Source organism: Macrobrachium nipponense, chromosome 19 (genome assembly GCF_015104395.2).
Source record: "Macrobrachium nipponense isolate FS-2020 chromosome 19, ASM1510439v2, whole genome shotgun sequence".
In the NCBI taxonomy this organism is placed as follows: Eukaryota; Metazoa; Arthropoda; class Malacostraca; order Decapoda; family Palaemonidae; genus Macrobrachium; species Macrobrachium nipponense.
This window is the reverse complement of record NC_061088.1, coordinates 56699925-56719434: the sequence shown is the minus strand read 5'-3', so window position 1 is coordinate 56719434 and position 19510 is coordinate 56699925. Positions and strand designations below refer to the sequence as shown.

Genomic DNA, 19510 nt, shown 5'->3' with positions numbered 1-19510 from the left:
GTATACCAAAGTAACTTGTGGCATCAGTAGAATCCTTAGCAGCATCAACACAACCAAATTCAGAGAATAAGCCTCACATGGAACAAAAGAGCTCTGGGATTAATTTCTGGGAGCCTGGATCGAACACCCTTGTTTCTTTCCCTCATGTAGGACCAATTGTCATATGATTGTCCTCTTCAGTCCATGAAAGGAACTTTAACTCCTCCAGTTTCTTCCGAACCAGAGATGCCAAATGTTGCCCAGTTGACTCCTCTGCCTCCAAGAACCCCCTTAAATGTTCCATTATACGGGGCTTCCCCTCAAATGACACAACCTGAATCACAACTGTTCAGTATGGCTGATATCTGGAGTGCAATCTAGAATTATTGAAAAAACTTTGATTGCTTGATGCTGCTCACAATTGCTGAAATGGTCTTGTTGCTCAATGAGTTTGTTTTGTATGTGGTGGCCAAAGTAGCTGGTGTGACTGGAGGTCCCTTTTTGGACACGGGTAATGTGCTCTTGCATTATAGGATCAAATTTTGCCATCAGTTCAACTTCTTTTAAAAAAATTGTCATTCGATGGCGAGGACAATGTTTCTATGTGCCCTCTTAGTGCCAAATTCCTTACTGGCAGAGAAGGCACAATTGCTGTGAATTTTATTGAGGGCATTAACTTCTTTCGAAATAATAGGATCATAAAAAAATGACGTAGACTTATAAGGTCCCATAATCATATGTCTTTTTGTCGGTTTACGCAGCTTATGACATTTGGATTATAGGCCCATCTTATTTTCCGCCGTTTTATTGTGGTTATTCTATTTTCTGTTGCTGCTGTTATGGTGCTTGTAGTGTCTTCGAAAAATTTTCATATAATATCCTAGCATTGCAGAATAAACGTAGACCTATTCATAAATACTGGCGTAAAGAATTATCAGCCTACGCTTGTTAAGTGAAATTTAGTTATTTGTTTTAAGTAATTGTGATCTTTATGAATATAGTCTGCGCTAGTATTCTCCTAACATAAAGAGAGAGAGAGAGAGAGAGAGAGAGAGAGAGAGAAAGAGAGAGAGATTGTACAAGAATGGCCCCAAAACCAAAATATTCATGGGCTACTCGCAGACTGGTTTGGATCATCTCAAGCATAACTTTCAGCTATCATATATTTTTCTAATTTGATAAGTATCTTACCATGTCTTCCTATCATAGCCTTCATTTTCATAGAAATTCTATAGCAGCCTTACGTATATTTACTCGTCAGAGTAATGTAATGTGTTATCCCTTTAGTAAATATATTTTCAACCTAGTTCATTGAAAGCAGTTTGATAGTTTGAGGCAGTCTAAGATTTGGCCAGCTACGCATGTATCTGTGTGTGCTCTTGCTTAGTATAAGTTTACATTCCACTTTATGCATTTACATTATATGGTGGAGTTGAAACTACTATATTAATTATAAGCTACTCTATTTCCAACAGATACAGGCGGAAGACTATTCACAATAAGAAATTGACGTGTAGGCTCATGCCCTGCCATTGTCTCAATATATAAGAATTTTATGTGTAGGCCTATGTCTTGACATTGCTTCAAAATATAAGAAATTGACGCGTACACCTTATTTCTCAATTATATTAACAGTTGACATGCAGGAACTGGCTGCATAAGTCTATGCTTCACTTTAATTAAAGTGGTCTGTCGGATCCCTTATGCAGGCCAACACCAATTAAAAACAAAACAAAAACATGATACGTATGTATCTAGGGTGCACGGACCAAATGATCCAAGATCTTCATAACGATACATATCTTTTATCGGAGATATCAATTGCATCCTTCACAACTCCGGGAACTCAAATCTGTGGTGTTATGATTCATGCACGAAACTCAACATCACCGAACGGAGTCATCTTTCGTACTGGTAATCAATTCATTTGGACTGTTAACTAGTATGACTTCATTCCCCCTTCGACAGCTAGCCAATCACAAGCGTGCAGTGGGCGGGGCTTATCTGCAAAGCTGGCTGGTCTTTGCTAGTACTGGTATAGATATCACAACTCCAGGTGTATATATACCCTCCATGGACGAGACTGACTGATTTGCTGCCTGGAGAATCGTACGATATGTTATTTGAATGACCATTGGCAGAAAAGTGGGAGGGGCTTAAGGTATATTCCGTTTGGGCAGACTTTAGTGTGGGTCAAGCACGAAACGGTTTCTCAAAATAATTCTGACTCTTTTCCAACCATTTCAGAAAACAACCTATAAAAGTGCTAATTGGAAACTTTCTCGTAAACACAAGAAGTCACTTCACATGACTATTATGGTTGTTTGTTGCATTTGAGCCATTTCCCGCCTGTTCTTTCCGGCTGCACATTCTCCTTTACCAGGATACTGTAGCAATTTCTTACGGAAAGTATGTCAAACATGCTTCGATTACCAATTGCTTGGGTGTATTATGAGAGCGAGGATCCAGAATTGAAACCAAGTTCAAAAAGCGTGACAAATCGTGCCATCAAAATAGCGGTGTTTGTTTCTTCTTCTCCGGATTTAATTGGGAAAATGTTCTTTCAACACAAGCTTGAGAGTGCAGTAATACAAGGAGGCCACACATTGAAGTCAGACAATAAACTAAACTTGGACTGATCATTTCTATCAACTATATTCCTTAAATAATGCCGAAATTCAGGTACTTCCTGAAAAAGCATAGGATGTAATGTCTCCTTTACCCAAATAAGGGCCCTCCATTCTTCCTGTAAGTCATCAAGCTGAAGCTCAGACACTAAAGAAGGAAAGTTCAGAGTAAAGGCACGTTTACATCTACACACTTTTGTGTTACGGGCAGTTACGGCGTGGGTCCGCAAGAAGCCGCCAGAAAATTGACACAGTGTGAGTCAAAATGGCCATTATTGGGCGGCATGTCGCGGACCTGTGCGGTATGTTACAGCGTGTTGTTGCAGTGACGTTGCGGTGTCTGGCACAGTGTTACAGCAATGTGCGGTTTTATGGTGCGGGTTCATACGCCATGGCTTTGTTACTCCATGAAGAGGTGTGTTGCAGGTGGCTTACGGTGTTGTTGCGGAGTGCAAGCACATGTACGAGACGACGTAGAATGCTGCATGATTGTTGCACATGCACTGTGCCACACCGTGTCGGATTTGAACCAGGGGTGTATATAGAGGCCTGCCAAGCACATCCTTCATCCCACACCCAGCCAGCATGCATTATGGACCTCCACAGCCTCTCACCCCAGGAGACCCAGAGATTTTTGGTAGCTGTCCTGTGTCTCTGTGCAGTACATGTCATCGACGAGTTGAAAAGAAGTACTACAGTGCCACACCCACCTGGACAAATACGCAGAAAGGACGGCAGGGCAGGGCGGATTTGGGCTCGGGAGTGGCTGACATGGCGATAACTATATGGAGATTACGACCAGCTGTTATAAGAACTGAACAAGGAGGACCGCGAAGGACACAAGAACTTCCAATGCATCTACCCTGAATTGTTCGAAGAGATGGTCGAAAGGCTGACGCCCATTTTGAAGAAGGACACGAAAATGCGGAATGCACAAGAGGTGGGACTCAAGTTGGCGGTCACTCTCTGCCACCTGGCAAGTGGGAGCGACTATCCAAGTCTCCAATATAGCTTCAGAGTCTCCAAGAGTTCCATATGCCGGTTTATCCCATTAGTCTGCCAAGCCATTATCGACACCTACAAACCAGAAGTGCTGAAGTGCCCCAAGACAGCAGAAGCATGGAACGACGTAGCAAAACAATTCGCCTCAAAGTGGAATTACTTCAATTGTGTCGGAGCCCTGGATGGAAAGCACGTCGCAATCAAGAAACCCAAAGATGGAGGATCACTGTACTTCAATTACAAGAAGTTCCACAGCATCATCCTCATGGCCCTCTCTGATGCAAAATACAGGTTCCTGTTCGCCGACGTTGGTGCAGAAGAAGGTGCTGCGGATGGAGGAACCTAGCAGAAGTGCAACCTGGCTAGGGCCATCACATACAATCGAGCAGGACTCCCTCAAGACAAAAATCTGCCCAATGACGACGAACCCATCCCCTTCCACATAGTCGCCGACGATGCCTTCCCTCTCAAGTCATGGATGATGAAGCCCTGCTCCCACCAATCACAAGATCCCACCGAATGACTATACAGCTACAGATTATCTCGCACTCGTCGTGCGGTGGAAAACGCATTCGGCCTGCTGCAGATGAGATGGTGGGTCTTCGGGACAACAATGCAACAGGATTTAAAGGTTTGCAAGAAGATAACTTTGTGTGCATTTGTCATGCACAACCTGGCACTGCAACGCTACCCATATGCTGGCACCGACGTCGACCATGAGCACCAACACCATAACGGCGTACCAGGTACTTGGAGGCAGGAGTCGCTGAACCTCAAGGAATGACTCATGGCAAGAAGGGGACCGAACTAAACACGTCGACTGAAGGCCGTCAAAGATTACCTGGCCCAGTACTACTCATCGGATGCAGGCGCAGTTTAATGGCAAGAGCGAATGGTGTTTCCCCGAGGACGACCAGCTACTGACGACTAGAGGACCCAAAGAACTATGTAAAACCTAACCCAACCAATGTACATAATTATAAATAAAGATCATTATGTACTTATCATTGTTTTATACTCCCATACTTTTGTATTGTCCTAAGAACTAATAACAATATTAATATAACAGAGAATATTGGAATGATGATTGTTGCATATATAAAATGATGTTGGAAAATAATGAACTGAAAGTAATAATAACATAATTGAGAATAATGAGACAAATGAGAGGCAAATGATGGACATAACAAAAATACTTACTAAACAAACATGAAAAGCATAGAATGTAAGAAAATGAACATGAAAAGCATAGAATGTAAGAAAATGAACATGAAAAGCATAGAATGAAAGAAAATGAAGTTGTGACTTGTTTTATATCATAACATTTTCAACTGCAAATACCATATATTATCAACTGATGTCAATATGTCTTTTTTGTTACTGATTTTTCATTGTTCCCCTGTTAATAACTATGTCCAGTCAATGTTAATTATTCTTTCAGTATGTGTTCATCTTGATTTGATCATGTTCTCAATATTATATTATTTTTCTTTACCTTGTATGTTATTATATCATTTGATGGGCCTATTTATTTCATATTACATATCATTTTATAGTTCAAGTTATTTTCCGAGTTCTATTTATTTCATATTTCAGATGGCCCTAATTATTTCATGTTACATTTCATTTTATAGTTCAAGTTATTTTCGGAGTTCTATTTATGTTATATTTCATATTTCAGATATATTTCATGTTATATTTCCTGTAATATTTCTTCATGTTATTATTCTTTATGGCCATGCTCTTTCATTATTCAATTTCATTTGAAATATTGACTTGCATTTACATTTTCCTTAATGATGCTTAATTTATTTGTCATGACAATATACATGATGATATGATTGGGTAAAATGAAATTGAATAATGAAATAACATGGCCATAAAATAATAACATGAAGAAATGTAATAGGAAATATAACATGAAATATATGATATGTAAAATATGAAATATGACATAAATGGGGCCATCAAATGATATAATAAAATACAAGGTAAAGAACACTAATAAAATTTTTAGAACATAATCAAATGAACATGAACACATACAAATGATAATGAAACAATAATTAACATTGACTGGACATGGTTATTAACAGGGGAACAATGAAAAATCAGTAACAGACTAAAGTCATACTGACTTCAGTTGATAATATATATTTTCAGTTGAAAATGTTATGATATAAAACAAGTCACAACTTCATTTTCATACATTCTATGCTTTTCATGTTTGTTTAGTAAGTATTTTTGCTTCTCATTTGTCTCATTATTGTCGATTATGTTATTATTACTTTCAGTTCATTATTTTCCAACATCATTTTATATATGTAACAATCATCATTCCAATATTCTCTATTATATTAATATTGTTATTAGATCTTAGGACAATACAAAAGTATGGGAGTATTAAACAATGATAAGTATATAATGATCTTTATTTATAATTATGTACATTGGTTGGGTTAGGTTTTACATAGTTCTTTGGGTCCTCTAGTCGTCAGTAGCTGGTCGTCCTCGGGGAAACACCATTCGCTCTTGCCATTAAACTGCGCCTGCATCCGATGAGTAGTACTGGGCCAGGTAATCTTTGATGGCCTTTGCTCGACGTGTGTAGTTCGGTCCCCTTCTTGCCATGAGTCATTCCTTGAGGTTCAGCGACTCCTGCCTCCAAGTATACCTGGTACGCCGTTATGGTGTTGGTGCTCATTGTCGACGTCGGTGCCAGCATATGGGTAGCGTTGCAGTGCCAGGTTGTGCATGACAAATGCACACAAAGTTATCTTCTTGCAAACCTTTACATCCTGTTGCATCGTTGTCCCGAAGACTCGCCATCTCATCTGCATCAGGCCGAATGTGTTTTCCACCACACGACGAGCGCGAGATAATCTGTAGCTGTATGGTCATTCGGGGGATCTTGTGATTGGTGGGAGCAGGGCTTCATCATCCATGACTTGAGAGGGAAGGCATCGTCGGCGAGTATGTGGAAGGGGATGGGTTCGTCGTCGTTGGGCAGATTTTTGTCTTGAGGGAGTCCTGCTCGATTGTATGTGATGGCCCTAGCCAGGTTGCACTTCTGCTAGGTTCCTCCATCCGCAGCACCTTCTTCTGCACCAACGTCGGCGAACAGGAGCCTGTATTTTGCATCAGAGAGGGCCATGAGGATGATGCTGTGGAACTTCTTGTAATTGAAGTACAGTGATCCTCCATCTTTGGGTTTCTTGATTGCGACGTGCTTCCCATCCAGGGCTCCCACACAATTGAAGTAGTTCCACATTGAGGCGAATTGTTTTGCTACGTCGTTCCATGCTTCTGCTGTCTTGGGGCACTTCAGCACTTCTGGTTTGTAGGCGTCGATAATGGCTTGGCAGACTAATGGGATAAGCCGGCATATGGAACTCTTGGAGACTCTGAAGCTATATTGGAGACTTGGATAGTTGTTCCCACTTGCCAGGTGGCGAAGAGTGACTGCAACTTGAGTCCCACCTCTTGAGCATTCCGCATTTTCGTGCCTTCTTCTTCAAAATGGGTGTCAGCCTTTCGACCATCTCCTTGAACAATTTAGGGTAGATGCGTAGGAAGTTCTTGTAGCAGCTGGTCATAGTTTCCATATAGTTGTTGCTGTGTCAGCCACTTCAGAGCCCAAATCCGCACTGCCCTGCTGTCCATTCTGAGTATTTGTCCAGGTGGGTGTGGCACTGTAGTACTTCTTCTCAACTCGTCGATGACCTGGACTGCACAGAGACACAGGACAGCTACCAAAAATATCTGGGTCTCCTGGGGTGAGAGGCTGTGGAGGTCTATAATGCATGCTGGCTGGGCGTGGAATGAAGGATGTGCTTGGCAGGCCTCTATATATACCCCTGGTTCATATCCGACACGGTGTGGCACGGTGCAGGTGCAACAATCATGCAGCGTTCCATGTTGTGTCTCGTGCACATGTGCGCACACTCCACAACAACACTGCAAGCCACCTGCAACACACCGCTACACGGAGTAACAAACCCACAAGAGGGTGTGCCATGGCACATGAACCCTCACCATAAAACCGCACCAACGCCGTAACACTGCGCCAGACACCGCAATGTCACTGCAACAACATACTGTAACATGCCTGTAAAACACCGCACGGGTCCACTGCACGCTGCCAAATAACAGCCATTTTGACTCACACCGTGTCAATTTTCTGGCGGCTTCTTGCGGACCCACGCTGTAACACAAAAGTGTGTAGGTGTAAAAGTGTCTAGTTTAATGATGGACTTCATCAGTCTTTCAGTACTTGTTGCTCCCTTTGGCTCCGTGTTCCTTCTAAAGGAAACCTCTCGCATACCTGACCAGATAGTTGTGACAAGAATATTAAGTGGCTGTCTGATCGAAACCTGCTTTTACTTTTCCCTAGATTGTCTGTTTCAGGGCTTTCAGTACATAATTTTCAAGATATCGGAGATTTTCCTATTTCTATTTCAAACTCAGTTAATTTTTCAAGATCTTGAAAGATTTGTCAAGTGCTAGCAGCAGGGGGCAACAGACGGTAGATGTAAATAAAAATGCTCTTTTGTGACAAACATGATGCGCTTATGACGTGAGGATCCGCGCTTTCGTACACGCCAGATTGCTCACACCTCACAAACAGGTAAAATACATGTCAACGACCTATTGGTACTACTTCTCCACCAGTGCTTTATGCAATTATCCAGCATTTGTCAAACGTTCGTCCCAACCTGTTTGTGATAACATGTAATAAATAGAGCAAGTTGCCGACGTGTGTTCATATGTTTTTACTGTACTGCTGGGATGCACTTTTATACTACCCGGATTATTGGCCTTTGGAGAGATGACTATTTTCATTAAAGTGACACTTGTAAAAATGAACTTATAAAAATACGCTATGGTATATTGTATGCATAAATTATAAACTTTTCAAGAATGGTAATATTGTCAATTGTTTATTTTTTTAATATTTAAAAATGATTCAACATTATTCACTTCAGATACTAAAGTTATCCCAGGGTTAAAGAAACGCTACAAATAAAATATACATTTTCAGGAAGATTACGAAAAGCATAGTCTTATGCTGTGGGTTTCGTAATGCAATTATGGTTTTGGTAATACAATTAATTCCCCTCAGAAACTATGCATAATTTTGTAAAATGTATATTTTTATGTTCAGATTCCCATATTTAAAGATATGTTTAAATAATATATAGTTCCTAGTTGAGACATACGTAAGGCAGAGAGAGAGAGAGAGAGAGAGAGAGAGAGAGACGCAGCCGTGAGGGAGATTCCTACAGAAAGATGATGTAAGAATTATTCTTCCATAAAAACGATATAATTTCATTTTATTTGCAGTACCTTTTGCTATGAAACTTTTTACTATCACGATAAAGTAACTCTTATCTCTTTCAATTTGTCAAAAGAGGGCTTGTAGACTCATAAATAGATTAGTGCGGAGCGGAATCCTCCGTGAAGTCGCGGAGATGACAAGACCATATTTTTGTTATGAATGTGTATGGGTGCCCACCTATACAAGAGGCACCAACCATTTTCACACCCATAGAACGATTCATTCTATTCTAAGAGCACTTTAAGGTTTTGTTTACAGTGGTTGGATAAAATGATTACTTTTTATACATTTTCCTTTTATTTTGTTCTTTTGACACGTCCATTTTAAGTGTTTAATGTTTGTACTGTCATGGCTTTTCTTGCTTTTCCATATTATTCTCTTTTTGCATCCTCATTTTGTTTAATTAAATTGAATATTTCTTATTGTATAATTGTTTTAATCTAAAACTTGAATTAATTTTTAATTAAATTTCTGTTCAACTTTAATTTTTGATTTAGTTTGAATTCTACTTGAATAATCAAATTTTTTTACTATTTAATTTTCTTGATAAAATGTATAATTTTGATTTATTTTTTTAATGATTAATTCAAGAAATAATGAAACGTTTGTTTTCAGATAATAGTAAATTTTCCTGAAATTGTGAACTTCACTTATAATTTTTGAATTTAGAAATAAATTTGTGTTTAAAATTTTAATGAGTATTTTATTTACAACCAGTATACATTTTAACTTTGTTAAGGTAGAAATATAAAGTGGTAATTGTGAGTTAGAACAGGGAAGTACTCATTCTTTTAAAATTGTTGAGGGAGTGATACCCTTTAATTAAGATTACCTCTCACCTCTTTTAATGAACTTAGGCTGATTTCCTAAGTGATTAATAGGTTCTATAAGGGATCACTGTTACCTTTAGAGTATTCAGTCGCTTTGGATTTGTGAAGAAAGTTCAGGTGTCTGGTTGTGTGGGGTAACTAGCAACCAGGTTTGAACAAACCGTACACCAAGTATCAATGGTGTCCCGACCCGGGATTGAGATTCTCTTGCTCTAACAAGTACTACAAACGGCAAGTGTAGTAACGAGATGCTTGGCACTTCGTCTTAATATCAACTAGGTCTACAGCAGAGGCAAACAGTCAAACAAACAAATCCAACCTTTCTCTCTCCCTGTGGCCTTTTTTGCCACTTTAATTAGTTTAGGCTCAGGTGTTACGAGCCCTCTGCCAACAGCAAGGCCAGAGGGGTGATACTACTGCAAAATAGGAATGGGGTTGGATACAATCGATGCTTTCTAGGGTTTTATTACAAAATTAAACTATGCATCAAGAATGAACAATCCACCGTGGACAATGACTAAATTCAGACAACTGGACACTAATTCAACAAAATAGATTTTTGCACCAAATAATCACACAGCTTTACACAAAACACCACTCCTATTTATTCTTCTAGCAAGACAACTAACAATGTAATTACTCTTAAATCATGAAGAAACACTGTATAATACTTACAGCATAGCTACACAATGGCTTCTAGGAGTGACCGGCTTATCGAGGAGAGGAACTTGCCACGTACCTGTAGTTTACGTAGTGCCCAAGGAAAGACTGACTCTCATGGTTAGCCTACACGTCAACTTGGTGACTAGTTTATTACGCGTTTAGCTCAGTTTTTACATTTTACCTTACATTCTAGGCGGCAGGTGTTAACCTCGACATAATTACGGATTTGTTGCGAAATCAAGAGAATTCGCCTCACACACTTGTTTGTAAATCATAAACATTGGATATTTTCTTTATGATTCAATATGAATGAAGAATAATTCAAGATAAATTCCCGTCTTCTTAGTCTGGTCATCACTACGCTTATAGCATAGAAAAAATTCACAGATACGACACTTCGACACCCATCTGCACTACTTCTACCCTGCTAGATCTTGGCGTTGTAGAAGGTTTGTCGCTAAAAAGTGGACGTCTCACTCTCAGCTTTGGTTTGTGAATTAACTAGAAACTTATTTTTCTCTGATTGCAACGGCAGTTATAAGGTTAAATGATCCTGTCAATCTCGAGAACCAATAGCTAAGCTAGTGCAACGTGTTCAAACTTCCTCTTTCACTTTTCCAGCGTCGCGTATCGGAACATCAGTCTTTTGCAAGTAGATAATCGGCGACCTTAGAAATAAGGTGTGCTGTGCACCAGTTAGGTCTTTTCCCGCCCATATGTGACGTCATTACATAAGAGGCGAGATAGTGGGTAGACTATTCCTTTTTATGTCTGAATGTATTCTTGAAAACTGATATATACTTCTTTCGTCAGCTATTTAATAGGAATTATTCCAAATTTTCCTTAAAATTATGTTTAGCTGGCTATTTTTATATAATGCTATCCGCATGTAACTGGAATTGGAATATAGAATGTAAGTCAAAGGCCAAGCACTGGGATCTATGAGATCATTCCACGCTGAACGGGTAATTGAGACTTTAAGGAAAACCTCGCAATTGCACAAAGAAAAAATGGTTAGGAGAGGATGGAAAGTAAAACGGAAGAAAAATAATATATATGAATAGAATCATAGCATAAAGAAGGAGATTCCTTGCTACTAGCGAAAATCCTTCAATAATGCCTACAGTGCACAGCGTGAGGTGCACTGACGGCACAACCCCCAACGAAGGCTATCCGTATAGTTAATAACGATATTCTAACGGGAAAACGCATTTCCAGGCGCCGTACCAAAGGGATGATTAGTCATTGTTTGGGAAGCGAGTCCACAGGAAGAATGTTGCTGCAAGATATGCTCATTCCTAAGTGTGTGATTCGTTCCTCGAACTATAGCTTACCTGATTTCATGATCCCAGTTTGTGTTGGTATTAGTAAAGGCCTGTCCACACTAGGAAACATCTTTTGCAAACAGTTTTCAAACTGTTTGCAAACAATGTTTCCTGTCCAGACCGTTGGCAGGTTGCTTGTCGGTGCAGTAGTCTCTGTAATCATTTGGCTATTTTAATGCACTTGAGGAAGGATAAGAAAAAGAAATAGAGATCGTGAAGAAATCTTTAGAAACAAAGGAGCCTGTCATGCTGACTTGCTTCGGGCGGAATTGAAAACGTATACATACACATACACACGCACGTGTGTGTATATATATATACATATATACACGCACGTGCGTGTAGATACATATATATACATTGTATATGGGTATATATAATACATTATACAAGTGTATATATAATACATTATACATATACACAGAAACACTAAATGTTTTCCATTCTGGATGAGAAAAATATATGCGGTGAAAAGTGTTTGCAAACATTGTACTTTGTTTCCTAGTGTGGACGGGCCTTCAAGGAAATAAGTAGTTTTGAATGCGCTGTTTCCTTAGGGAAAACTGAAACCACTTGGTGTGTCAGCGGTCTGTGATTCCCGCTGCTCCCCATGATAATGTAAATACTCGAGGTAGAGATTATTGTATTATTACATCCACAGAGACGGCGACTTTGAGTTCGATATTCCATTATGACTGAAAGAAAAGGTAACCAGCGATGAGTCTATAACGGTCAGAACTCTGAGATATGATTGTAAAGGGGAAGGGTAATACGGATCAAAAGTGATCTTCTATTGTACCGGCTACCGGGAAGCGGTAATCAACGTACTCAGATGCAGCTAACGTAAATTGTAAAATGATATAGTACTACCAGGTGGTGCTGAGGTAGGAATATATTTTTTTTTTTATTAAAATTTCATTACAAATATCAATTAATTATTTACAAACTTTTCATAATTATTACAATAATATTACATACTAAGTACATTAATTATATGAATTCAAATATTATTCACATAATTACTTGTGAAATGTTTTTCAAGTTCATATGCATTTGATAATATCCATTTTGTGTGCTTTATTTTACATTCTAATGTTGAAATGATTTGACTTGGCAACACCTCTTCTCTGCTGTACCACAAACAATTTACATACTCAATAATAAGTATATTCAATGTATTTTTTTTCTTCTTTTCTTTATAATCGAAATCCAACATCAATACTTTTATTGGATACTGAACTTTTATATCACATACCTCTTGAATCAAATTCTGGAACCACTTCAAAATTTTTTTAACATATTTACAAAAATAGACAATATGCAGATGATTTTAATTTTCCGTACATTTATTGCAAAAATTATTATTAGCAATAATCAACATCTTGTCTTTCCTTAGTAGCCAAAGATTCATACAAAAATCTATACATAATACTTCTTTGGTAGGAGTCAACGAATTTGCATACAAGGTTACTCCATATATTACCCCAGTTATGCAACGGGTATCTCTCAATTACAATGGGCTTATGGGTTGACATCAAATACTGATATTTGACGTATGGAAAATTAGACATTCTTAATAATTACCAATAATGATATTATAAAAAGGAGAAGCAACATAAGACATGTTAAGGCAATCTTCTACAACCCACAACAAATTTATTCTAATGCAAGTGTAATATAAGGCTAATTATCGTCCATAACTATCAAATAACATAATATTCAAGAATGTATTTGTTAAAATAGCTGCTGCTTTATAAAACACATTAATAACCCCAATACCATCTTCTGTTTTTGGCAGATGCAAGGAATCCCTTTTAATTGGTTGGTAAGTTCCACACCATAAATACCGGAAAACAGATTGTTCTATCATTTTTGCTTTCTCTTTCCCTAATGGAAATACATGACACATGTACCAGACTTTACTTAAAATATGCGAATTTACAAGAATAGCCTTTTGATATTATATCGAGTCGAAAGCATATTTATTTTTACCTTAACTTTATTGATTAAAGCATCCCAGTTTTCATCTACTATTTCGCTATAATCATTGGTTATCAATATGCCTAATACCATACACTCATTTTTCTGTTGTATCCAATCAAGTGGCCGTACATTTTTGTCCTTCCAATTACCTAAACCTATGACACAAGTCTTATCTCTACTTAGTTCTGCACCAGTAGCTAGCTCAAATTGCTTTATAATACTAAAAACTACTTTAATACGTCTTTCTTTACTAACAAAAACTGAGCTGTCATCAGCAAAACCTACAACAGAACACTGGAACCCATTAGGGAGGTTCACTGGCACAATTTCATTGCTTTGTTTAACTGTTCTGTATAGAGATTCTTGAAACAATATATATGCTATCATTGACATAGGACATCCTTGCCTTATGGATCTCTCAACAGGAAAAAAGCCGCTAACAATCCCATTTACACAAACTGCACTTAGGCATCCAGTATATAACATTCTAATTTTCATGATAAACAACTCACTAAAACCCATCCGTGAGAGTGTTTTAAACATGAAACTCAAATTAACTTTATCAAAAGCCTTACTCCAATCCAGGTTAACTAGAGCACAATCCAAATTATTTTCATTTGCATAGTAAGTTACATCCCTAATTAGAGTATTACATTTCACTATTGATCTTCCATTAACCGAACAAAACTGTTCTCGTGATATAACTTTATGAAGAACACTTTTTAATCCATTAGCCAAAGTTTTTGCAAAGCATTTGTAATCCGTGTTCAGTAAAGAAATAGGTCTCCAGTTTTTTAAGCACAATAAATCGCCACTTTTAGGTACTAATTTCAAGATACCCTTTTTTTGGCTTTTTCCTAATTCAAGGTCTAAATCTATCGCAAACTTAATCATTTCAGAGAACTCTGACTTAATTACATTCCATGTCTTTAAATAGAATTCCAGAGGAAGACCATCTTCACCAGGAGTTCCGCCTTTATTCATCAGATACCTTTCTACATAACATTTCATTGTCCTCATCAGTTATTGTGCTCCCTATACAATTAAGGAAACTATCTTGTATCTGTTCATCAGTATTCATCTTTGTGAATAGTTTTGCATAGTGATCCTTTACATGACCGACTATCGCCTCTGTGTTGTGGAGCGTCACACAGCTTTCTAACCTCAGTTGCCTAATACTATTTCGCTTCCCTCTGAGTTTCTCTTTACCTAATAAATGTGCAGATAATCTCTCTACTTTTATTCTTTCTTCTGCCCTTAACATAATCTTTATACCTTCACATATTTCAACTTTTATTGATTTCATTCTTACAGCCTTCATCTCTTCAAATTTATTGTAACCTACAGAGGCTTTAATGGATAAGTATTCAAGATAATTTAGCAAAAATTTTAGAGTGCCATACTTCTCTTGTATAGCTTGTTTAGACAGTCTTATGAAAAACCCTTTTAATTTTGGTTTCACAAATATATCCCACCATTCCATAATGTTGGAGTATTTAATTCTTTCCTTTTTTAAAAAGTGCCGTAATCTTTCAAATTTCTCCATGAAGTCGTCCCTCTCCAATAATGAAACATTTAACTTCCACATTCTTCTTCATATTTTACATCGATTTTTAAGACTAATTCAGTTAATATCATATTATGGTCTGTTAAAGATAATGGAATATTTTTACAATTCTTGATATTACTATACAAGTCAGTCACATACACACGGTCAATTCTTGAAGCATAATTACCTAGGATGTGCGTATATTCGAGAATATTGTTCAATGAAAACCAAGCGTCTTTCAATCCCAAATGCTGTACTAAAGATTTAAGACCTTTTGATGATTCCTCTCATTACCTGTACTAACATCTCTACGCAATTGAAGTCACCAGCAAAAATCAAATTTGATATGTTGTTCCTTAGATAATACAAAATATCCACAGAGAAGTTCTCCCTCTCTCTCTTCTTACTTGAGCCTGATGGTGCGTATACATTCAATAACGAGAGGTTCATATCCTCGTAAATAATATGTTACCATTGTTATCCTTTAAAGCTAGTAGGCATATTCATTACAACCTCAAAGTAGTCAGTCCTCTTAATATTTTATCCTATCCACATCTCTAATATTATGTTCTTGAAGGTATAATACATCAATTTTATATTGATCAACTAACATCTTTACTTTCAACTGCTTATTAAGCTCATTTAAACCACAAATATTTAATGAAGCAGTGACTAAAGCCATTTTTAAGGATATATTAAAATAAATATATACTAATTATTCACCTATTTTAGCCAGTTTAGAACATTTATTTTTACCATTACTATTATCATCATCCTCATGTTTGTGTTTACCAGAGTTCTGATCACTAAATAGACCATGATCTATTACTACATTATCAACAAACATATCCTGGCTTTCATTTAAGGGGTTTGACAACTCAGCAAAAACAAAACATTCTCCTTCGCTATTATTCGATACTTTTAAGCCTTACTGTCCATTGTCCTTTTTAATGGTAATTTTTACACCTGAACTGTCGTTAACAGTAGCTTGCCATTTTTGTCGTACTGGTATTTGACTTTTATCTCCGTTCCTATTCTTATTACCCTTTCCTTCTGTTTCTACTTGCACAACTTCATCAGGAGATAACTGCAAAGGAGCACATATCTCATCGCCACTATCTTCACTCATTCGATAAACTTCATTTCCCTCGTCTAATCCTTCTTCCTTATTTATGTTTTTACCTTCTTGGTTTCCCTGAGTATTTCCTCTTGGACCTTTGTCACCTGCACTATTTGTGTACTATACATCGGTTTCATCTTCACTAATATCAATTCCTCTTTGGCTATCTATCATTTACCTCTTGTCCCTCAATGTTATTTCCTTCTCTTGTGTGTTCTCTATTATCACCATTATCCTTCTCTGCTTTATTATAATTTCTTTGCCTGCTTATATCAGGAAAGTCTTTTTCATTCCACATACTAGTTCCTTCCTTAATATCGATGTTACAATCTTTCACTAGATGGCCTTCTTGTCCGCATCTGTAACAGGTTCTTTTCTGCCCATTATATAATATACTTAAGTTAAAACCAGACAATTGTCCGTATCCCATTCAGCAGGCCTTTCAGGGGTCCCATATTGAATCTGATGCTTCTTATTGAATCCAATTTTCCATACCTGCTCATAATGTTTATTATCAATTCATCAGACAATTCAAAGGGTGCATTCCTTATCGATACATATGTATACGAGGTACTTATATTCACAACTTTCACACTATCTACCTCACTTATCTTGATCTGCTTATCCTCAAATTGCCTTGCTATTTCCAAGAATTTGTTCTCTGAGCTGAACTTACAACTACTTTATTCCTGCTCACATTCTGTACACCCAAGATGTCAGCAATAGGTAACAAACTCACAAACAGGATTTACTGGGCATGTTTTCAATATTCGTCTGTGGTACTTTCAATGGCAATCTTAGCGCGAGGGTTTAAAACTCTATTATTGTACATTGTAGGGTTTTGAGACGAGACGAGACGCAGCAGTTCAAGGCCATTCATATTTTGATCTAGAGAAATGCCGTCAGACATGCTCCGAGAGGAGATCGCGTAACGGTGGTTACTATTTTGTTAACAAGGAATGCTTGCCAATATTGTAATACGTGGCTCTCCAGTTTTCTACACGTTGGTATACATTTTGACTGAGCTGATCATTCATAGCAGTTTTTTTTGTATAGGTACTTTATCTGCAAAGCAAAATACTCTAGTAACAATAAAAAAACACGGTTGAACACTGTTGTGTATACAATGTGTTAAATATTTAGATAACGGCTGAACATTGAGTAGCTACAATCTCTGGCAAACATTTAAAACTTCCTCGCGACCTTGCCAGGATTCGAACCTGGAATCTTCTGATCCGTAGTCAGACGCGTTATCCGTTGCGCCACAAGGCCGATGCAGCATAAGAATATTTACATTTTTCAAAACAGGAATATGATCCGGGTTAACACTGTTCAACTGCCGTCAAATATATCATAATCTGTAATACATAAATGGATGCGGAAGAACTCGCTTCCTAAAACGACGTATGAGAAGAGCATTATGAATACATACCCGTAGTACAATAAGATTCTGCAACATGAGGAAATCTCAGCATTTGGTGATTTCTTAAAGCTGATGAAGAAATGATTACCGCATGTCTTCGACGTACCCAGAAATTGTAAAATTTGAATGCCATTCCATGTCAAAACGTCAATATCCCCCCTCCCCCACAAAGCGCTGAGATATCGCTCAATACTAAAAGACCCCATACACTGAACGATTGTCTGAACGACTGTTTGTATCGTTCGCAAAAACACTGTATATGGGCTTGTCTGAATACAAAAGTGGGCGGAGCTTCCTGCCTGAACGATTTCAGCGGGAATCTGTTACGATCAGTTGCTGGCTTGCGACTTAGCCCTAAGTCTGTCACAGATCGTTCAATGTATGTGTTTGTCTGCCGATATATCGCTATTGTGCGCGTTACTACTAGAGATGATGATTCTCTTCTCGAGACAGAATATTTGTTCAGGCTGAAATCGGTGCGTTCATTCATACTGTATAAATAGTGTGTATGTGGGTCGATAACGACAGTCGTTCAGTGTGTGCGCGCCTTAGAAGCCCTCGTTGATAACAGGCCTTGTGGCGCAACGGATAACGCGTCTGACTACGGATCAGAAGATTCCAGGTTCGAATCCTGGCAAGGTCGATTTTCCTCCAGACACTGGTTCACGCACAGCCACATGGGACGACACATCGCCAGCATGACTAATATGGAATTTCAGTGTCAATGGACGGTTTTGCTTTTGGAAGAATTTAGTAAGTCGCTTACACCTGCGATTGTCGGAGTCTTGCATTTCATGTAGGAAACGCTGCATCCTGAAGATGTTGACGCTTGACGCTGGAATTGGTTAGTCCAGAACTATTAGTCACACTAGACCACAATACGACCTCCACCTTCCAACACACCCTGCCCCTTTGTACCAAGTACAGGTTCAAGTCATGTTCAGGGAGCTCAGAAAGCGAGTAAGCAACCGTTCCAGTCTCGAGTCTCAACTTCTCAAGTTGCAGCAGTCTTTATGGTGATCTGATGTTAACAACATCTGTGCTTTTTTGATTTGGGTATTTTTGAGAACTTGGCTGGATAATTATACGACGATAATATATAACTAATTTTCCTGCCTGAAAACCGTACATATATATGAATACACACACACACACATATATATATATATACATATATGTGTATAATTATGTATATTTGTTGACTAAGCTAATAATTTGGATTTGATACTGCTGCACTCTAATCATGAAACGCTCAAACTCACAGCAATCAATTTTTTTTTTTTCAAGGAAAAGAGAGAAGTTGAACCTGAACAAGCTGCCGCCACTGAACTGGATGAAAAACTTCAGGAACCTGAAATAGAAACAGACCAGATGCGAGAGCCACTGCCACTGAATCTGAAGCTAAGAAACAGACAGATATTGATCTGGGGCCCTCATCATCATCACGAGGACATCATCATGAACGGCAAGTAGCCTGTTACAGAATTAATTATCTGAATAGTGAATACCGATATATAGACGATTATAAATGATTTTGTGAATCTATCCTGCTATAATAAGTTTTAAAATCCAGTATGCTTGTTACGCCTAACTACAGTATTCAGGTTCTACTTGTTATCGCAAATTAAGCTTCAGGGAAACTGAGTCACTGTCCCCTTCTTTCAATCAAAA

General features: G+C 38.0%; 2 non-coding genes across 2 annotated transcripts; one reads left to right on the top strand and one right to left on the bottom strand.

The window, feature by feature from the left end:
• Nucleotides 1–17615: 17615 nt before the first annotated feature.
• Trnar-acg (transfer RNA arginine (anticodon ACG)) lies at nucleotides 17616–17688 on the bottom strand. Its single transcript has one exon. It is a non-coding gene; the product is annotated as a tRNA-Arg (tRNA).
• A 721-nt stretch (nucleotides 17689–18409) lies between these two features.
• Nucleotides 18410–18482, top strand: Trnar-acg (transfer RNA arginine (anticodon ACG)). Its single transcript has one exon. It is a non-coding gene; the product is annotated as a tRNA-Arg (tRNA).
• Nucleotides 18483–19510: the final 1028 nt, after the last annotated feature.